The sequence below is a fragment of the Notolepis coatsorum genome (genome assembly GCF_963971535.1).
Source record: "Notolepis coatsorum genome assembly, chromosome: 11".
Taxonomy (NCBI): Eukaryota; Metazoa; Chordata; class Actinopteri; order Aulopiformes; family Paralepididae; genus Notolepis; species Notolepis coatsorum.
Window position 1 is genome coordinate 30,310,632 of NC_140175.1, and position 23,385 is coordinate 30,334,016.

Genomic DNA, 23,385 nt, shown 5'->3' on the forward strand with positions numbered 1-23,385 from the left:
TATCGATATTGTTATTGTCGTTGCCGCCATCTTTAGTGTTACATCCCCTCACACTCCAGTTCTCAGGCTGCAGCTGGTTTGAAAGCGAAAGTAAACCGGCTTCTCTGCTGGCTGTGGCTCCAGGGGAGTTGAACAGTTCTGGCTCTGCTTGTTTCTTTTCTATCTTTTGGCGCTTTTTTGGTGGACAAACCACCGCACATGTGCACTGTGACTCGTGACTGGAGTCTAGTTCTGCTAGCACACATAGCCTACTGTGTGCAGACGGTTTCAAACTGTATTTTAAATTAGAAAGCAAACAAAATAAATGGACAAGAGAAAAATAAATCTCAATTTGGTCAGTATTGTCATTTGGACAAGCAAAGCCATTACTTTAAAGTTGCAGGCAAGAAAGACAAGTCTGTCCACTGTCTCTGGTTTTAAAACTGCCCTGTTGCAGGTCACAAAAAAAATATATATATATATTCGTATAATTTTTTTCCCGATATCGATTATTAAAATATATCGCGATAATTATCGTTATCATTATATCGCCCAGTCCTAAGTATATGTCTCTGATGTCTTGGTATGGGCAGGTTGTTAAGAAGTGGAGCTCGGTTTCCACCTCATCTTGTGTGCAGTGGTGCATAGTCTGTCTTCACTTGGGAGCCAGGTCTGCCTATGGCGGCCTTTCTCGATGGCTAGGCTGTGCTTGCTGAGTCTGTACCTAGTCTCTCGCTCTCTCTCTCTCTCTCTCTCTCTCTCTCTCTCTCTCTCTCTCTCTCTCTCTCTCTCTCTCTCTCTCTCTCTCTCTCTGTCTTTCTCTCTCGCTCCTCTCCCTCTCTTCTTTCTTTTCTCTCACTGTCGCACTCTCATTTCACAGACACGCACACAAACACAGACTCTCATCTCACGCACACATTCATTCTCTCACCCGCTGTTCTGTGTGTCTTTCTCCATCTCCCTGCTTCTCCTCATTTCCTCTCTCTCTCCTGGTGGTCTTTTGTCCTCCGTTGACAGTGTCGGACAGACAGAACATTCTATGATTCTCTGCTTGAAGAAGTCATTACCGGGGGCCATTACAATGTTGCTTCCTTGACAACCACTTAGCTCTCTCTCTCTCTCTCTCTCTCTCTCTCTCTCTCTCTCTCTCTCTCTCTCTCTCTCTCTCTGTGTGTTGTAGGGCCCTGCTGGTGGGTCTTTCAGGGAAATCCCCTGAATGAATTTATACACACACAAATAAATACACACATGCTCAGAACATGCACACACACACACACACACACACACACACACACACACACACACACACACCACACACACACACACACACACACACACACACACACACACACACACACACACACACACACACACACACACACACTAACAAGTAGTGAAATGGGATAGTGCTTTGTGATTCCTTGACCACTAGCCTTATTTCCTACTTACCAATGATCAATTTGTGCAGTCCTCTCTCAGCACAATCCATGCTGTTCCTCATACTAGCTTCAGCTAGTTAGCCACAAACTAATGCAAAGTCAATGGGGCCAAGCTCCTGTCTGTACAAGCTGACTGAAGCTCACTGGACCTTTCCACAGTACACACAAAGTAGATTTCAGTGAGCTTCAGTCAGTGAGCCTGATTTTGCATTGGTTTGTGGCTAACTAGCCAGAGCTAGCACCCTACCCAGACCCTACCGATCAACATCATTATTGTAAAGTTGGAAAGAGGGCTAGGATTCCAAAACTCCAACACTATCCTGGTAAGATCCCTTGTACTTTCATTTGACTTATTCAGATGATTCCTATATTCTATATTACCTAAATATAAAATTCAAGTGACTTATTTGTCAAATAACACCCCGAAGTTGGTGAAATTGTCAAATTATTCAAAACCTCAACAGAGAGGAAAGTCTGTCCATTTTGACTACCTAGGATGGCTTAGAGTAGACGACAGAGTACAGCAACTTGCAATGGGCCTGGTCTACAAGATACACTACACGACTAAGGTACCCATGTACATCATCATCATCATCAAACCTTTATTTGAATAGGCAGGTTAATTAAGAACAAGTTCTTATTTTCAATAATGGCCTATTTGGGGGTAAAAAAGCCCCCTAGGGGAAAGGGGATGGGGGATAAAATAAAATAAATAAAAATAAAACACAAAGGAACATTATTAAAAAGGCAGGACATACATACAGAGCAACAACTGAACTGAACAACAACTGGCGGACAACAGAACAATAGTGGCAGCATGGTGTTAGCACATGGAGAAACATCTACATGAGTGCTCTAGGGAGTTTGTTAAAGTTTCCCAATCTAATTGAAATAAACATTTCCATATTTAAGCTTTTTTGTAGTGTGTTCCAGCTATCAGCTGCTGTGTACTGAAAGGAGGAACGGCCTTGTGAGGAGTTGGCATGGGGGGTGTTTACCAGGATATGTGTGGCTGACCGGGTGTGGTAATTTGGGAGTGGACGAGGGTGGACTAGGCGAGTAAAAGGTAAGGGGGATTATGGCCTAGAAGTGTTTTATATACAAAGGCCAGCCAGTGGATGTTGCGTCTAATCTCCAGGGAGGGCCACATGTCAAAATACTTCCCAAAGGTCAGTGAATACCACGACCACAACACCAGAGGAAGCTCAACAAATCATGTTAAACCCAGATTCGGCTCAAACAAGGGACTAAACATGTTTCGCAATTATGCCACATCAATGTGGAACGCCCTACCCAAAGCTGTAAAGGAATGTGAATCCCTACCCACATTCAAAACCGCTCTAAAAGAGCACCTACGGGAGGCTGCAATTCGAAACTGGCCACCGTAAATGTCCAAACCCCCCACCCCCTCCTAATAGACAGTCTCCTCCCCACCGCATGTATATATTCTCTCCCCACCGTATGTATATTCTTCTCCCACCCACCCACCCCCTCCTAATGTACAGTCTCCTCCCCATCATATGTATATATACTCTCTGTCAGGATCTATGGGTAACAGTACTGTATATTTGCATATCATATATGTCACACATGTAACAGTACTATATACCTGTATGTCATGTATGTCCCTATGCCATAAATGTCATGATGTCATGTATGTTGTGTATGTCATAAATGTCACTATGAATTGAAAATGGGGGACCCTGATGTAAACAAGACAAACGTCTTTCTCTGGTCTGCATCCCCTTAACAATTGTGTGTATCGAGCCGTACTGTATTGTACCCATTCTGCAATCTGTTAAATAAAGTTTTCATTCATTCATTCATTCTGTTTGCTTTCTGACATCGTAGATTCAAACATTAAATTCTTTAGCGTCCATTGAAGTTCTGACAAATTGGACCATTCCATCAACTTTGGGGTTAGCGTTTGACAAAAATAAGTTGCGTTTGTCGTGACCTTAACAGTGCCCCCGCAGGGGGGGGGGTCAGGACCAACACTGATGTGGTGCAGGCTCTCCGCGCGGCCGCGTCTCTCTCCTCCGTCTCGTCTGTCTGCTCAGCTGTATTCAGGCTCTTCTGGCTGTCTGGCATTCCACTAACGAGCTCGACACGTTTTACTAGGCCTTTCTCCTTTCAACTTGACACGAGCATGTGTGTATCTGTGTGTGTGTGTGTGCGTGTGTGTGTGTGCGTGTGTGTGTGTGCGTGTGTGTGTGTGTGCGTGTGTGTGCGTGTGTGTGTGTGTGTGTGCGTGCGTGTGTGTGTGTACATGTTTAAACAACACCTCCTCTTAACATGCACCTACAGTGATCAGTGTGTATAGGCGGCGCACGCCTGTGTCCCCAGTTAAGTGTCATTTAATGAGTCATGTATTGTTACGGGCGCTTCTTCACGTCAGATGTTTATCGCTCGTCTCTGAGTTAAAGGGTTATTCATGTGCTATTGAATCAAAGAGGGGATCTGGAGCAGGGTGGTGGAGGGGAAGACCTAACAGCTTGAATATGGCGTCGGCAGCTATCGACAAAAACGTAAGCGTGCACACACGCCCACGCAGGTGGCACAGACTTACGCGATATTCTCACAGAGGTTGACAAATAATTAATTTTTTTTTTAATTATTGTTATCTTTTTCCTCCTTTTTCCGTTTTTGTCTCCCATCCCAATGTTAGTCGTTATGCCAATTCCCAATCCCCCTTCCTGGTCGTTGCGCACTCTACCCCCTACCGTCGGTCCGGGAGGGCGGAGACTATCGCATGCTTCCTCCGACATGTGTACCCAGCCCACTGCTTCTTTTCACCTGGCAGCGCGGACTCTCACTGGGAGAGTGTAACGTGTGGAAGGTCACACTACCTCTCCTAGATCCTTCCCTCGCTGTGCAGGCGCCCCGACTGAACTGTAGGAGTCGCTGGTTACAACGAACAGGACCCACCCTCGCCGGGTTTCCCACCCGCTAACACTGCCAATTGTGTCAGTATGGACAGTCGGCCAACCTGGAAGCACCACAGCTGGATTCGATCCCACTGTCTCTGTGGTGGTAGACAGATGCCTAGTCCGCTGCGCTACCCGGCCGCCTTGACAAATAACTTTTCTGCTGCTGCCCTGTTCCCATTGGTCTCCACCAGCAAGGGGGGCGGGTGACAAATGACGACACATAATGGGTAGCAAGCAGCTAGGTTGTACAGGCGCTCCCAAAATTGGCCATTTTAGTTTTAGTTTTTGAGGACTGCATACTTTATTTGCTAACCAAAATACTATACTTTATACTTATAGCACATGCATGAGCCTGGTATTTTTTGAACGATGACATTCTGAAGTTTCTGACACAATAAAGAGAACCCACTTTTAGTGCTAATGAAATAGAGTAACATAGGTCTGAATTTGAGTTGTAGAAAAACTTGTTACTCACGTTTTTCTGTAGTAATATAATAATAATAATACACTTTATTTGTATAGCACCTTTCATACAGAAACTGCAGCTCAAAGTGCTTCACAACAGAAAAAAGACAGGCATAAAATGAGCAGACATATAAAATCACAGTTTTTCACATTAGGATCTAACATCCCAACAGGCCACCTTGTTTATGGTTTGATTCAGTTTTAAATAGACAATAATAAAAAAGAGTAAGATAAAATAGACAGAGTAAAATAGTGCAATAGTGTAGTGCAATAAAATAGAATAGAATAGATCAAATATCTTCTTTTTTTTCAGTGCAATAAAATAGTTCTGGATTACAGTTCAAAGTCGTCTTTACCTTCTTTGTTTGGTATCCACAGTTTAAAACTTGACAGTATTCCCTCCTGTTTTATACCCATTTTGACCCTTCGAACCTCCCACTCAGGGCAAACCTGAGTTAGTAGTCCAGAAGTAGTATTTCCCCAAAAATTGGTATGGCTGAAGTCTTGTGTAGTATGTCAACATTTCATAAAAATCCGTTCAGAAATGAGTGATTAGGAGTGATTTTGGTAAACTGTGTAGCGTTCCTGGTTTCCTTTTCCTCATAGACTTCAATTCATTGCGTTTTTTCTCTTCCTGTTTTCACTAGTGACTTTTCACCTAGATCCCTGATTCGTACATCCCCACGTGGGGTATCATTGGAAAGCCACACTCATTGGCGACAACCAGTGATGCGTTGCTCATGGGACGAGGTCCGTGCAACCAAAGTTTTGTGAGCAGAAGCGCGTGCACGCACACGCACGGATGTGCACGCGCGTGCACACAGGAATGTGCTGCACTCGACTGATGCGCCAACTCGCAGTACCCACCTGGCTACTTTGCATATCAATAGCGCCGGTCGTCAGATGTTACATTCCATTCGTAGAGGCAATTAGGCACTGTTTTTAGTCTGTCCTTATGCAAGGTAACATTTATGCGCATGCACGTGGCGTCATTAGCGTGCGTGCAACCAGTGTTGATATGAGCATCGCAACACTGGCGACAACCCTACAATAATTTTCAAGATCGCCAAATGATTGACGGAGATAGAGGCTCGGGATACCGGCAATACCGTGTACTTCGGCGCACGCCTCACATATCGGCATGTAACTCAAGAACCGCTGAACAGATTTTGGCACCTGCTATGGACAGGCAACAAATAGGGCATTAATTCGGTGTATATATTGTATTAAAAAATATGCACACCCGAGCCGCTAGAGGTCGCCAAAGTGCCGATGGGAAAATCATCCTCAAGAGGGCCCACATGTGGGCCGTTGCATGTTAAGAGGTAGTAATCTTTTTAAGCATAAGCGTTTACTTTCTACTAGCAACCGTGTTTGTAGTTGTTACAAAGACGTCATCATCAAGGCTCCTGTCAAAGCCGTCCTTCACACGGGTCGAGGGCCGCGCTCATCAGCAAACTGCCGGCTTGAGAGCCATGTGGTCTCACTTTTCAGCCTGGATGCTATTTGGCCCACGGAGAGAGAGAGCCCAAATCTAAGCAGCTTCACCAACGGCTCGCTGACCTTTGCCCTCGCTTGCGTGGCTCAGAGCGCAGCTGGTGCTAACAGCGATGCGCTTCTAACGGCGTTGGCGCTGCTCTCTGCATACCTGTCATCCTCGGTGGCGTGAGTAAAGAGACACTCAACAGTGAGGATGTGGACAATCTGACTAAGGCCTCTGACACTATCCTCCGCTTTACACATGCTCTAGCTGTCACCCAGCATCATATCTGGCTGTCCCCCCAGACCACCCTCTCCTCCTCGGGCCCCCCTCTCTGACGACGGCCTCTCCGGAGCCAGGTTGGAGGATGAGGTAGCGCCGGCTTTTCATGGAGCGGGGAGAACAACAACCTTTTTGGAAACACATTCTCAACCAACGTTATATCTATTCAAACGGTACAAGAACGGTAATTATCAACTTAGACATGACAGAACAATAGTTCATCAAAACAAACTTGAATGCAGAATTCCAGTTAGTGTGTGGCCTGGTTAATTTGTACTGGTTATTTGGCCTGGAGGAGGGGGAGGGGGGTTTTACATTTCCTTTAGGGGGTCAGAAAATTCACTTGGGTGGGCTGTCTAAGAGTTTAATATGAAGGGGAAGCCCCGCTATTGTCCCTTGTGAACCATGTTGAGGGGTATTATGGTTATTACTGTAATCTCGTTTTTCTTGCATAACAAATTGGTCTTTTATATGAGGCCTCTTAGTTGAGCTGCAGTTCTGGAGCTCAGGAGTTTAGACAGCAATAATAAAAGCTAATATCCTGTGGATAGACCTAATTCCTTTCAATCAACCAAATATATTATGAGATCAGTGGCTGAAATACTGTACATTTTTGTGTTCCATAGCTCAGACCCCTATAGAGGAATGACACACAGTATCCTGGATACATGCTCATATCCTGGTCTTATTGGGGGTAAGCTGTTTACACGCATCGTCATATCCATAATCTCTGCGTGCATAGTGTACATGAATGGAATATTTCTGATGGGTCTAATTCCATTCAATCAGCTCGCTGGATTATGTGGCTGAAATACTTTTTTTTTTTTTATAAAGGTCAGCCCGCTACGGAACATTGTGACTGTAGGCTGTAGACTGTAGGCTGTAGTAGACTGTAGGCTCTAGGCTGTAGGCTGTATGCTGTAGGCTGTAGTAGACTGTGGACTGTAGACTGTATGATGTAGGATGTAGACTGTAGACTGTATGCTGTAGGCTGTAGTAGACTGGGCTGTAGACTGTAGACTAGACTAAAATATAAAAAAAAAAAAAATTATTTCTTTATTATAACACCACATTTTATAATTCTAACCCTTTAAATGCCAGTGTGTGTGATGGCATATATTTGCAATATATCAAATGCAAAGTAGATTTTTCTGGGGGGGATTATTACAGGCTAGCATGTGTCAATGATTAGCAACAACACTGATTTTGATGGATTTTTTGTTTTTTGTAAGGGTCCCGCCTCCACCAATCACATGCGGCTCCCTTTGTGTGTGTGTGTGAGCAAGAGAGAGAGAGATAGTTCTCCAACTTGTGTGAGTTGCAGTGATCTCCTGGTTGTTCCCCACCTAGGTTATCTAACTATTGCGCCGCTTCACTGGCCTGGCCTGCTTCTAAGTTCAGTGGCCTTAATCATCTGGCGACCCCCACTTTGGGAACCACTGAGTTACATCACGGACGACAACGAGTACAGAGTCCTGGTGGAGAGCTCCGTAGGGTGGTGTGACAGCAACCACCTCCAATATCAGCAAGACCAAGGAGCTGGTGCTGGACTATAAAGAGGCCCCCTACTCCCATCACTATCCGAGGGGAGGAGGTGGTAATGGATGAGACCTACAAGCTCCTGGGAGTACACTTGAACAATAAACTAGACTGAGGCCCGAGTCTACAGGAAGGGACTGTTCTTCCTGAGGAGACTCAGGAAGGTCTTTCAACATGAGTAATAGGCTACCGCCGTCGTTTGACCAGTCTGTGGTAGCCAGCGTCCTCTTCTTCGCTGTGGTATACTTGGGGGGGGGGGGGGTAACATCATCACACTAACAAACTGAACAAGTTGGTGAGGACGGCTAGCTCCGTAGTGGGAGTCGTACTGGTCAAACTAGATGTGGTGGCAGAGAGGAGGACGAGGGAAGATTATCCCGCCAGACACACCACAAACCGCCTTGGCCAGTCCTTCGTGCCAGTAGCGTAGGGTCCACGACTGTGGGCAAACTGGGCATGGACAGCAGCCAATAGTTATAGAACTAACAACTGGAGACTTAACTTGACTTGACTTAACTTAACTAAGAACTTGAACTGTCTGACTCGTAATACTAAACATTGCATAGACTCTGGTGCAGTGGGCTACTACGATACATACCATACTATTATAATTATTGATTGAATTCTGCCATTCCACTATTATTATTATGCTCTACTGTATTATTATTACCATTTCTACTATTATCCTTTCTGGCCTGAAGCTCCTCCCCCATGCTGCTATAACACCTGAATTTTTCCGAGGGGATTAATAAAGCAACACTTGACTTGACCAGCTGTAGAATGTTCCATGGTGCTGTGGTAAGAATAGAATAGAATAGAATAGAATAGAATAGAATAGAATAGAATAGAAATACTTTATTCATCCCGAGGGAAATTTGGCACTACAAATCGCTCACAGTAAACAATAATAAACCTTATTATTAACACTTTTGCGGCCACTGGGATCCGTCTAATCACACTCTATACGGCCATATATATCATAACAACCTTTCATTGTGCGTGAGGCTGTTTGTAGAGCTAAATCTATACTTTATATTATTGCTATCTGTCCATTGTCATTGTCAATTGACACTATAAACCGTCCCTTCAATATGCCTTAAATAAATAATCTTTTCATCAATACGTTCCTATTTTATAGCGTTCGTGAATATGAACTATATACCGCAATGTTCTGGGGTATTTCCTGGAAGGCGAGATACAGAGCGCTAAGCTAATAACGTTAAATTGAATGGCGTTTCGGCTATACACAAGCTAGAGCTAAAACTCAAAATGCATATTATCGGTATCATGGTCCACCATGAATGCATGAAAGGGGGGGGGGGGGGGGGGGGACGTCGTTTCTGATTATTGATTACCAATAATGGCATTAGCCTCATTAGCCTCATTAGCCTCATTCACTGACCGGGTGGATGGCTATCAAAGCAAGGCCAGATCGGCCTGTAATTTACGTGAAAAATCTCTTACCGTGGGCCGGTTGGATGCCAAACAGGATTTCCCAGTTATCGATCGCCATCTGGTAGATCGATATGTCCATTGGCTGATGCTATATTCCTTTACTGCATACTGAATTCAGCGTCCCAAAAAGTATTCCAGGCTATATGCTATAGGCAGAGCTGTAGGCTAACAAAAAAGTCCACCCATGATGAAAAAAATAAAAACACCGGTCTGTAACAGGGAACACTGCATTATCGAGACAGTGCCCCTACGAGGATCTGGCCGGTAATGCACTTTTCCGAATCCCAAGAGTAGGGTAAATCTGCAGTGCCGCTCTGTGACATTGAGTAGGATATTACAATGGAATAAAAGCCAAAACAACCTTACCGCGTATACGTGGTTGGCCCTCAAACGTTGGATCCGAAACACGTATATATACGTGGTTGGCCACGAATGTGTTAAGCTGTAGCAAAATTGAGGCCTATATAATTGCTGATCTGGGGCCAGCTTTCCTTTCAGCTCATACTTGAGTGACCCTGGATCAGTTCTCTAAATCTTTTCAACTTTGTGAATGGCCACTACCCTCAATCGGAATTCAGCGTTACAGCATTGCGATTAAATACTTCTGAAAGCTTTGGTCATTGTGTCACACGCTTTCACCTTAAAACACAATTGCTGAGAGCTCTACAGGAGGAGCCTGCACTCTAACTAACCTGAGAGTTGAGACACATTTCTCATGAAAGTTCTGAGTTAGTTTCCTAACGTTTCTAGAAGTAACAAATAAAGTACAATAACTGTCTCAATGTAATATATAATATATAGTATTCTCCCATGTAATTATTACCGGAAGCTATTAGCTAATAATTGGTGGGTGGGTTGGTTGTGTAATAGCTTGCCTATTACACTGAGTTAAAGGACATGTCAATTTGATGAGATGCACATTTTACCCTAAGGATAGCTCTTTGTGTGTTGTTGTGTCCAAGGTCCACTTGCTGGCTCAGTGTTCTGGTGTAGTTGCCTGTCTGGTTGTACTATTGCTTCTAGGCAGACTCCGAAACTAAAGCCCGCCGCCCGCCAGGGGCGGTCTGTTTTTACCTTTGGCGCATGACACTTAGAGGGCTGCCCGCCGTGTGGCGTGTAGTTCATAAGCAGGCCCCTAAAAATATTTGTATGCGAACGGTAAAAATCAATTACGCGCACGCTGTGCGAATACAGATTATAGCCTCTCTCGTCTTTTTTTTCGACTGGTTTCATGGGAAATAAAGCAAATGACCAATCGGAAGCCCTCATTTTTCTTGTTTACTTCCTGAAACTCCGCGATCAGGGCTCTCGTTTTCCGAGACACCAACTTATTATAGTCTCTCTTACCAATAGCAATAGATTTTAGAACACCTAGATTTATCGATAGCAATAGTAATATAACGTTAATGCAACAAAACGAATGCCTTGCTTTGTTAATCATAACGTTGATGCAGTAGCGTATGTCGGTGTGTTGGCTGTAACGGACATGACAATAATAACATAACGTGTACACATTAAAATTGCGATAATCTATTCTAACATTTTCAAATCGATGCAGTTGAATTTCCCCCTTAGGATCGATGCATTGTTACACCCCTACACCAAAGTCACTGGCCCACTGTGTATCTGTGTGTATAATAACTTGGCTAGCGTTATCAACAGCAGAGGTGGGCAATGGGTCCAGCTTAGGGCTGGGCGATAAAACGATAACGATAACTATCGCGATAAATTATTTCCTCGAAATAAACATGAAACGTGGTCGCAAAGTTTCGATATATCGATTTTCCAAGCTTGGCTCCGTTCCAATAGTATCTCCTCCGTTCAGCCTCGGCTCAACACACTCACTAACAACAACCAGCGTTACGTGATGACGTACTTACGCACAACAGCTAACAACCAATCAGTGAAGGAGATGGCCGAGACCCGGAAGGAAGTAGGACTCACTCAACAAGGCTTGCTAGGCTAATTAGCTTCCACGGCATTGTTTTATATATTTACGTGCCGAGTATGTGTGTGTTTTGAATTCTGAGGCCACGTTTATGGTAGTGTGGGATATACAGTGGACGCCGTTTCAATATATTGTGGCGGAAGAGAGTATTTTAGTGTCATATTTAGCACATTGTCATGGAATACTCCGCTTAGAACCAACAGGCTGGCTAGGTTAACTAGCTTGCACGTCGCTGTTTTTATATATTTACGTGCCGAGTATGTGTGTGTTTTGAATTCTGAGGCCACGTTTATGGTAGTGTGGGATATACAGTGGACCTCGTTTCAATATATTGTGGCGGAAGAGAGTATTTTAGTGTCATATTTATTGTCATGAGATACTCCGCTTGTCGGCTAACGTGCGCAGACTGATGACGACATCAACTCGACTTGAGACATTCGCAGCAGCATAAGAAGTTAATTAAACTTGACGGACATTATATCGACGATAATTATCGATATCGAATTATATGAAAATAATTTTATCATTTTATCGCGATAGCGTTTTTGGTCATATCGCCCAGCCCTAGTCCAGCTGCAGCACCGGAGTGCAAGCGATGTGATGTAATTGGCAGACTCGACTGTCAATCAATGGTCTACCTGACACGCAAACTCAAACAATGTTTCTGTACTGGAGGTGTGATTGATTGATTGATTGAAAACTTTATTAACAGATTGCAGAATGGGTACAATACAGTACAGCTCAATACACACAATTGTTAAGGGGATGCAGACCAGAGAAAGACTTTCGTCTTGTTTACATCAGGGTCCCCCATTTCAATTAATCAGGAAAGTGTACAGTAGGAAAGTGTACAGTATTTCAATAGGCAACCCTGAAAGGATTATTTTTCTAGAAGAGCAACACAGCCAAAACAGACAGTGGAGCTGTTTGCAGATAGCAAGCATTTTGACTTATTGCGTGGTGGCGATGTCTCGCAGATAATACAACTACAAGTATGATTATATAATATATATTTTATTTAAAAAAAAATTGTATATATAAAATATATATTGGCAGGTAAGAAATATGCTTGGCGGGTAGACTCTTCCCATCTACCCGCCACTGGCCGGTGAGTCAAAAAGTTTATTTCGCTCCCTGCTTCTAGGCACTTCTTCTTGTCCTCACTGTTCTATAGTTTTGTTTTAATTAGTGACTCATGATTTTATCCAAATTCTTTTATTCTACTTTTTCTATCTGGTTTCACTGTTTTTAACTGCTGTTTGTTGTTGTTGTCATTTATTTCTGATTTTGTTTTATTGTGTTTTTATATTAAGCTGTAGTGTAAAGCACCCTGTGCATTCGTGCTGTGAAGGGTGCTATATAAATAAAGGTCATTCATTCATTCATTTATTCTATCTATCTTTCTCTCTCTCTCTCTCTCTTTCTCTTGTCTCTCTCTCCCTCCCTCTCACTCACTCACACAAACACACACACACACACACACACACACACACACACACAGGTTGGTTAGGTGTGCTTTACAGGCTCATAAAGCATGCATGAAGTATGGTGTTGCTGTTTTGTGTGGGTGTATTTAACTATGGCAGGCTGAGGCCACCCTGCAAAATAGATCCACAAACCAAGCCAGCCTTCTGTTTGCTGAGTAACGCTGAGGCAGTAATAAGAAAACACCGCGATATTTTCCCACACCACACCTGTGTGATGTCATCACAGTGTGGTTGATCCACACCTCCTATTCAATAAATATAATGATGTGATTCCAACACCAATATTTAAAACGGAAATAGGACAGTAGCACACACACACACGCACGCACACACGCACGCACACACACACACACACACACACACACACACACACACACACACACACACACACACACACACACATACGTATGCACACATGCACATGCACGCACACACACACACACACACACACACACACACACACACACACACACACACACACACACACACACACACACCACATACACACACACACACACACACACACACACACACACACACACACACCTAGCCCAGACCACATTCTTCATGAAACCGCAAGTTGACCCATATACTTAATGGCTAAGAGAGCAGGTTTGTTTTTGTGGACATGCGCTTGCTGCATACATGCGCTTGCTGCATACATGCGCTTGCTGCATACATGAGCTTGCTGCATACATGAGCTTGCTGCATACATACATGAGTGCAACCTGTTGTTGGACTTGTTTGGGAGCATTTCTCTTTCACTGTGCTGCAGAGTCTTTTAACATAAATCATTTCACTGTTTCTGTCTAACTAATCAAGTTCTTGCTATCCCTCCCTCCCCCTATCACCCCTCCCTCCCCCTATCATCCCCCATCTCTCGCTTTCTCTGTCTGTCTGTCTCTCCCTTTGTCTTTCTTTTTGTCTATCTTTCTGTCTCTCTCTCTCTCCCTATCTTTGCCTCTCTCTTTGTCTCGCTCTTTCTCTGTCGGTCTCTCTTATCTCTCTCTCTCTCTCTCTCTCTCTCTCTCTCTCTCTCTCTCTCTCTCTCTCTCCCTCCCTCCACAGGGATTATTATCCAGGGTTGTGTAGTGAGGACTCCTTGCTCTCCCCCTCCCGCTCCCCCTCTCTCTGCACCCCCCCTCCCTCCAGGCAGTGTGCCCCTCCTCCCCCACCACACACAGACCACCACAGAACATGTTCAGCTGGGGGGGTACGACTACGCATCAAAAACAGGTAAGAGTGTGCGTGTGCATGTCCGTGCATGTGTGTGTGTGTGATTCTTACTTGTAGATTGACCAGCATAACTGAGGAGGTTAACTCTAAGGAAGACAGCAGTGCTCTCAAAACATTGGTTATTGTCTTAATAAATGTATGACCTGAAGCTACGAGTGTACGGCTTTTGTCTTATAATTTTTAGTCTTTGGTTCTTACCTGAATATTTAAGCAATAATACACGAGAACCAGTGGGATGTCAGGAATATTGCCACGGCTGTGATGCGCCCGCAGCCACGAGAGTGAAGCTGGAGTGGCGTAGGCATCACAGAGTGGCAATATTCCTGATATCACACTGGTTCGAGTGTATTATTGCTTTTATACAGCAAGTTGCACCGTCGGGGAAATATAGGATGAATACAGACAACTCTAGGGTATTTTATATCGATTTCAGTGAACTTGGCGTGGAATTTTTTCCCCTAAAGATGTCTCGTTGCTATGGAATTTCAAATGGAGTAGGCTATCAAGCTATCGAAAGTCGGAAAAAGTCACCAGCACCTCGGACAGTTCCAGGAGTTGGGCCAGTTCAATGCCCAGGCCGTCGACTTGGTGTGTCACGATCAGGGCTCGAGCCTGCCACATGGTGGTGTTGAAGGATTAATTGCACGTCCAGTGCCACCAGCTCGTCTTTCGTTGGATTGGCATGTCTAATAATGCTGTTTTTCTGAATACCGGTAGATGTAGGCCCGTCCTCTTTATATATCCACTCATTTATGGTTAACGGGTACGTTAAATCAAACGTAACGGTGTCCGCAGAGTAGGTCATGTTGACACAGTTTCCGTTTGATGAATGGCAGTTCGATATGAATTGAAAATGGGGGACCCTGATGTAAACAAGACAAACGTCTTTCTCTGGTCTGCATCCCCTTAACAATTGTGTGTATTGAGCCGTACTGTATTGTACCCATTCTGCAATCTGTTAAATAAAGTTTTCATTCATTCATTCATTCATTCATTCATTCATTCATTCATTCATTCAGTTGAAACTTTCTACAACATTCTAAAGCCAGAGCAGTGGTATATTCATGGTGATTTAACCGTGAGTGTATCATGAATATACTCGTGGTTTTTAGAACGCTCTCGACCAATCACAATGCGTGATCGGACCTACCTGTTGTATAATGAGTAATAATATTGACTGTGTGTGTGTGTAGACCAGTGTTTTTTCCCTTGAGTGTGTATTATTTGTACTACATGTACTACAGACACTGAGTGAGTGTGTGTGTGTGTGTGTGTGTGTGTGTGTGTGTGTGTGTGTGTGTGTGTGTGTGTGTGTGTGTGTGTGTGTGTGTGTGTGTGTGTGTGTGTGTGTGTGTGTGTGTGTGTGTGTGTGTGCATGCATGATTCTCATCTGATTCAGGAATAAAGGAAGGCCTTTTGCTTTCTTTAGCATCTTGGTCAATCGCTGTCTCTGTGTGTGAGCGTGTGTGTACACACTATACATATATTTGTACAGTAGACTGACTAGTGTATGGATAGTGTGTTATGATCATTGTATAGGTAGCCGTGTGTGTGTGTGTGTGTGATCACTGTGTGTGTCTCAGGATGTGCCACCTAGCATTGCTACTGAGCTCTCTCTCTCTCTCTCTCTCTCTCTCTCTCTCTCTCTCTCTCTCTCTCTCTCTCTCTCTCTCTCTCTCTGAGTCAGACCATGTCTGTGTGCTGCTCTTTATGTGAACGTGTGAAAGGGACAGCGAAGAAAGACAGACAGGTAGACAGTTTAGGGGTAGCGGCCAAAAGATTGGCGTATCTATTTCCATCTCTGTGTTGTCCTCTCTTTCTCCCCTCTGTCCTGTTTGTCATGTCTTCACTTCCTCTTCCTGCCCACACAGGAAGAGGAAACAGAGAGGTTTGACACGAGGAAGTGACAGGTTTACTGTGGTCATCTGGTGGCTGTCACGGACACCGCTGCTATAGGACATCCTTCCACTGTGTGTGGGCGCTGGTTTGTGTGTGTGTGTGTGTGTGTGTGTGTGTGTGTGAAGGGGCTAATCTGTGAATGTGTGTGTGCTGTGCATGCGTCAGTTTTTTCGTATGTATGTGTGTATATCTCAGTAACCATGTATGCTCATCTCAGTGTGTGTGTGCGTGTGTTTGTGAGTGCATTGTGCTTGTGTGTATCACAGTAGCCATGTGTGCACATCTCAATGTGTGTGTGTGTGTGTGTGTGTGTGTGTGTGTGTGTAGGTGTGTGTGTGTGTGTGTGTGTGTGTGTGTGTGTGTGTGTGTGTGTGTGTGTGTGTGTGTGTGTGTGTGTGTGTGTGTGTGTGTGTGTGTGTGTGTGAGAGAGAATTTATGCGTTAGGGTCAGTCAGAGTGGGCAGGAAGCGTGTCCTACAGCACAAGGCTGTGACTGGCTCCCAGGTCAAGCCCAGGTCGACTCCATCACACTGCTACTTTGATTTAAAGGCATAACTGCTTATCGTTGCCCTGGTGCTTTTTTATTTTTTTTTATATATTATCTTTCTTCCCCTCTTTTTCCCGATTTTTCTCCCATCCCACCCTTCCTGGTTGTTGCGTACTTTCCCACTGTTGGTCCGAGAGACCGGAGACTGTCACATGCTTTCCTCTGACACATGTGCAGCCAGCCGGCAGGCCAGCCTGGCCGCGCAGGTTCTCACCGGGGAGAGTGTAGCGTGTGGGAGGCCGCACTATCTCTCCCTAGTTCCTACCCTTGCTGAGCAGGCGCCCCGACCGAACTGTAGGGGTCGCTGTCCACAACGCCCAGGACCCACCCTTCAGCTTTCCCACCCTCTAATACCGGCAATTGTATTAGTGCGAGAGGCCAGCCAAGCTGAGCTGGATTCGAACAGGCGAATCCAGCGTCTCCGGTGTTGGTGACAAACGCAATCTCCGCTACGCCACCTGACCCCCATCCCTGGTGCTTTTTTTTAATGATGACCAGTGATCGCTTTTCTCTCTCTCTCTCTCTCTCTCTCTCTCTCTCTCTCTCTCTCTCTCTCTCTCTCTCTCTCTCTCTCTCTCTCTCTCTCTCTCTCTCTCTCTCTCTCTCTCTCTCCAATTTTCTGTCACAGCTTGGAAGCAAGAATATCCACATGGAACTTAAATGAAAATCGACTCACAACAAGCCAAGATATTTCGGTGACTCTACTGTATGTACTGTACTTATCTGGCTATATCAACATTTCTTGCTCTGGAGAACAGCATAAACATAAGTTTTACTAGCATTGAGGACTCATTTAAGATTGATAAGAGAAAGAACATTAAAAGAAAGCTGCAAGTTCTCAGTGGCCAACTGAACAGTGTCAGCGATAGAGTACACAATAGTGTCGTCCGCATACAAATGACCACGACAGTCATTCAAAGAAGAAACACTATCATTAAATTAGAAATAGTAAAAATTACGTTGATTATACGCTTATGCCAATAAAGAGGGAATAATTGCATCACAATAAAAGGGGTAATGTCTCTCTCTCTCTCTCTCTCTCTCTCTCTCTCTCTCTCTCTCTCTCTCTCTCTCTCTCACATTTTCGGTTTCTTTGTCTTTCCATCCCTCTGTCTGTCTTTCCCTCTTTCCTCCCTCTCTCCTTCCTTCCTTCCATCCCTCCTTGCTCCTTCTCTCCTTCCCTCCATCCCTCCTTGCTCCTTCTCTCCTTCCATCCATCCCTCTTTCCCCCTTCTCTCCTTCCCTCCATCCCTCCTTGCTCCTTCTCTCCTTACCTCCATCCCTCCTTGCTCCTTCTCTCCTTCCATCCATCCCTCTGTCCCCCTTCTCTCCTTCCCTCCATCCATGCTTGCTCTTTCTCTCCTTACCTCCTTCTATCCTCCCCCTCATCCCTCTTTGCTCCTTCTCTCTTTGTTCTTTCTCTCTTTCCCTCCTTCTACCCTTCCCTTCATCCCTCATTGCTCCTTCTATCCTTCCCCTCATCCCTCTTTGCTCTTTCTCTCCTTCCATCCTTCCATCCATCCCATTACTTCTCTCCCTTCCTTCCTTCCTTCCTTCCTTCCTTGCTCCATCGCTCCTTCCCTCCTTGCTCCATCTCCATCCCTCCATCCCTCCATCTCTCCACCCCTACATCCCTCCACCCCTACATCCCTCCACCCCTCCATCTCTCCACCCCTCCATCTCTCCACCCCTCCATCTCTCCCTCACTCCCTCCTTCCCCCTGGGCCCTCTCTCCTCCCTCTCTCTCTCTATCTCTTCCCTACCGGTACTTTCTCTGAAGTGTTGCATGTATAAAAACAGACCCGCGCGGCCGTCCGTTTTGACATACGGTCTATAAATATATCTGTTCTACTTGTGTCTGACTCAGCCTAATAAGGTGGAGAAACTATGGAACTGTGACACAAGGAGAGAAGAGAGGAATGTGGAAAACTAACAAACACTTTTTCTTTTCTTCTGTGTGTTGGAGGGAGAGAGCGGTTGATGAATGCTTTCCCTGTCCTGCGGGGTTTGAATCAGGAACAGAACACCCAAAAAACGTGGACACCTTTGATCTAATGCAAAAATAGAATCCTCGCTATTCTTCATCAGATCATGGAGTGCTAATGCGCTGTGCGTTACAGATGTTTGTCAGGTGTTATGTGGCACCGCTCTCTGCGTGTTGATAGCTGCTGTTATCGTAGCTGGTTAAAGGGTGTTTTCACACATTTCAGTCCTCTCCAGTGAACTCTGTGTTTCAAGCATTATGTGAACGTTACGTGAACGCTCCGAACCAACTCCGGACCATATATAGAACTCTCTTTGGACTCGGAAGCATCATCTCGGGAGGTGGTCTGAAAGCGGTTTGCTTTCGAGTCCGTTTTTCTGGCGGTGCCTTTCATGCGTGTGTCGTGAACACCAAGCACGCTCGGGTCATTTGCCGGGGGGGGGGGGTTCACTCAGGGAAGCTGCTCATTGACACTATTGTGTACTGTATCGCTGCCACTGGTCAGTTGGCCACTGAGAACTTGCAGCTTTCTTTTAATGTTCTTTCTTTTATCAATCTTAAATGAGTCCTCAATGCTAGTTGTTGTGAAGGATCAGATTAAACCGAATATATATATTTATTTATGGATATATATTTAATAGTATTTGTATATCGTCTGATATCCCTTGTATATTCCTTGTACATATACACGGAATATCCCTTTATTCTACTGCAGCCCATAATAGTTCATTCTCTTATTGGACAAAAGGACCAGGCGCCAGGGACAAGCCCCTGGCGTTCAAGTTCATAGGTACCGACGAGACATGCCCTTACTAGCCTCAGCTCCGCGCAGGAATACGGCTACCGAAAGCAGAGCGGCACTACTTGTCCACTGTGCATATAAATATGGCGCAAGAAATGTAGAATTCCTCTTAGTCCTTTACCCTTCTACCCAACTAAGTAACAAGACGTGAAGCCTCACCCCACGATACCGCGTGCGGTGTAGTACGGCCTGTTTGGCCTTAGAATAGCAGTGAGACCTTGTGCGAATTAATAGCTGAATTGCCAGAGTTTGGCACCGTATTTCTATTAAGTAATAATAGTCTATTATGTATGGTGCATCGTACGGTTAGAGTTCTAAAGTGAGCAGCACCCCCATCGCTTCCTCGCGTTATCTAGAGTCTTAACCAGGTTGGGCAGACCACACGTGGTGCTTTCATCCGAGGAGTTCTAGGCGAGGACGAGTGGACCTGCACATTGGATTACCTACCCCGACGACTGCTGAGCCCTATACGGCATGGAATATCTATTTGCTTTGGTACTTTGATTTGTGGAGCGGATAATCGCCAACACCGGTGAGTGTTGGATTTACCCCGAGAGGAGCCAAGGTGAGACGGCGCTCAGACCAGACTGAGGTCGCCTCGCTTCTTCTTCGTTGTGGACCGACAGCTACAGCTATCGTCTACAAGAGAGCCCAAGTGTATTCATCTGTGGATCAAGGTTCTACGGGCACTGTGTTCTGTACCTGAACTCTCCCTAGAAATCGTTGACCAGACGGGATACAGCCGACGGCTCTCCTACCCCCCCTACTGGCTTACAACCGGCGGGACCCCTTCAGTATATTATCCAGCTATAATCATTAAGTGACCATCGCTATAATTCCCTAAGAGCCAGGTTGTATACTTGCTTCCTGTGTAACCAGAGATTGGACATTCAGTGTTGATTTGCCTACGAGTACTCATTTGCCTTACAAGTGCATTAAAATCATAAATGTAATAAGTAACTATTATATGTACCTTTTGCTATATATTAAATATTTGACTTATACCTTTGTGTGGACCTGATTTCATATGTGGGAAAGTGTTCATCATACTTAGATATCGTGTACTGTATGGCCAGTAATTAAAGTACATAAAGCGGTAGTGGTTTAATGATACCATACTTATCAATACAGTCAGGGAATTGTACCCCTCAGTTACACTAGTAAAACTTACGTTTGTGCTGTTCTCCAGAGCAAGAAATGTTGATATAGCCAGATAAGTACATACAGTAGCCTAGATCTACTGTAAGCGGTTCTAACATTGAGAGAGTCACAGAGTATAAATATCTTGGCTTGTCAGTCGATGAGAAATTTTCATTTAAGTTCCATGTGGATATTCTTGCTTCCAAGCTGTGACAGAAAATTGGCTTCCTGTGCAGAAATAGATCCATCTTTCCCATGATTAGTAGAAAGAGGATTGTTGAAGCTGTTTTCTTATCAATTTTGGGCTATGGTAATGTGATTTATAGGCATGCTGCGGCTTCAACTCTTAAACCGCTGGACTCGGTCTATCATTCTGCTCTCAGATTTATTACTGGTGACAGATATGATACCCACCACTGTGGCCTTTATGAAAAGGTTGGATGGCCTTCTCTGGTTGAAAGGAAAGGCGTAACTAACTATCATTGGTATTTGTTTATTTTGAAAGCCCTTATTGGTAAACTTCCCTCTTACATCACAACACTGTTGGAATGGAATCTTAGAACCTATTCTACACGTTCAAAGGACTCTTAGGGTTCCTCGAGTTTGCTCTGAACTAGGAAAAACTGCTTTTTCCGTTGAACACCTGGAATGCCCTCCAACTGACTCTGAAGCTGAAGTTTCTTCCTTCTTTTGCTGCATTTAAAAGTATAATCTCTGACCATTGTGTGTCGACTTGTAACTTGTCTTAGCAGATTTATTTTTATTGTTATTCTTATTTATTGTGCCTATATGAATGAAAATGTCTTTTGTAAGCTTGTCGTTGCTGTAAGTTAGGGTAACCTTTGTGTCTTACGAGTTGAAATAAAGGTATGAAATTTTATTAAATGAAATAAGCAAATGGCGAAATGAAACATTCTAATTTACCGATTGCTTTCATCCCCTCCTAGTTGTGTTGAAGCTTAAAATTCTTAAAGCTCCACAATGGTGGACCGGACTTCCCACCACAGTCAGGACAGCCGAAACCCATCCAATTTTTCCATCATCGACTAAAAACACACTTCTTCAATCAATATTTAAAATAAAATAAATAACCTTTGACTATTATGTCTTTTACTATTACACTCTGCTACTAAGGAATCTACCATGCCTATATTACTACCTACTGTACTATGCTAATATGTAGCTGTACCCTTAGCTGCCAGACTTGTACCCTTCCTGCTGACTTGTATACAGAACTTGTAAGTCACTTTGGATAAAAGCATCAGCTAAATGAGTGCCAAGTGTTTCTATTTTCAACCAACGCACATGCAAAACCTGGCGCAACAAACCTCTGCCCTCATCGCAGACAGCTAGGTAAATAGTTCTGTTAGATGTAACGCAAAAGTAATGTAACAACATAAGTAGTGTACCTAATTACTTTCCCCAGGGAGTAGTATATGTAGAGGAAGACCTTTAAGAGAAGTAACAAGTAATGTGCAAAATGCATTAGGCCTACTTTGTTTGAGTAACAACCCAGCCGTCACTGATAACAAACCTCCCTTTTAGCCTCTAATGATGTTGATATTATCTCCTTTTAACATCATGAATGACTCACGACTGCCGTCCATAACAGCCATGAAGGCTCTTGAGTTGTGAAGAAATATGTAGGTGTGACGACCAGAACGTGGGCTGGGATCTCATCAGAGCTGCAGAGAACCAGAAAAGGATCAGAGTTCTCTTTCAAAATAGAGGATGATAGTGAACACATTGGACACAGGAGGACTGAGTTTGGTTCGTTTTAAAAAGGACTATTATGTGAAAGCACCCATCGTTGTATACATACTTTTGTCTTTTGTCTTACTTTTGTGACATCTGATGAATTGCAGCATAACCTTGAGCATTTTAAAAGACTGGAACTGTACTTTAATTGATTGATTGATTGATTGATTGATTGATTTTTATTGTGGAGTAAAAGACAGCATCCAAGGGATAAAAACATGAGAAAGTGCAAGCACTTATTTCCATCATGGTCCCTGATTTTGGACATGGATAGACATCATAAAACATAGAGCATCATAATAAAACATACTAAAACAGAGCATCATAATAAAACATAGAGCATCATAATAAAACATAGAGCATCATAATAAAACATAGATCATCATAATAAAAAACAGAGAATAAAACATAATAGCAACCCCATACAAAAAACACTCCCTACCCTCTCCTTCCTATGGCTATTCTATACTTCACTGGCTAGCCATTTCTTTGTGGCACGTCTAAAACTTCCCCCCTCTTCGATGTTTTTCAGGGCCACTGGAAGCTTGTTCCACTCCAGTGCTGCAGAATATAAAAAAGTATTTGTGCCCATTAGGGAGTAACATTTTGGCAGAATAAAATCCGTACTGCTCCTTCTAGTGGAGTATGAATGATTGTCACGGAATCGATTAAAATAATTAGATAGATATTTCGGACATGTATTTTGAACTATCTTGTGTGTGAGACCTAATTTGATGTGAATTACGCTTTTATTGACCGGAAGCCAGTTTAGTTGCCTAAAGAAAGTTGGCCCTAGGTGAGTGTGTGGAGGTAGTTTAAGGACTACTCTCATTAATTTGTTTTGAGCTGTCTGAAGTTTGTTTTTCAGGACTTTTTAACACTATACATGGCACTTTCATAGACATCTATAAACTTAAAGGGACATTTCACTTTAGTAGAACTAAAGTGAACTAGAAAAACAGCAACCTCTTACATCTATCTAAAGTAATTAGCAAGTAAGATAGCGACCACTGCTG

At 44.0% G+C, this 23,385-nt stretch overlaps 1 protein-coding gene across 2 annotated transcripts in view; it reads left to right on the forward strand.

The window, feature by feature from the left end:
- The window catches only part of shroom3 (shroom family member 3), a 161,032-nt gene that overhangs the window by 29,656 nt on the left and 107,991 nt on the right, over positions 1–23,385 (forward strand). The window contains exon 1 of one of the 2 annotated variants that reach the window (XM_084325219.1): positions 14,140–14,240. The exons of the other annotated variant lie outside the window; for it this stretch is intronic. The gene's annotated coding sequence lies outside the window, so the exon portion shown is untranslated. Of the gene's footprint in view, positions 1–14,139; positions 14,241–23,385 lie in introns of those variants that run through there. 2 annotated transcript variants of the gene reach the window in all.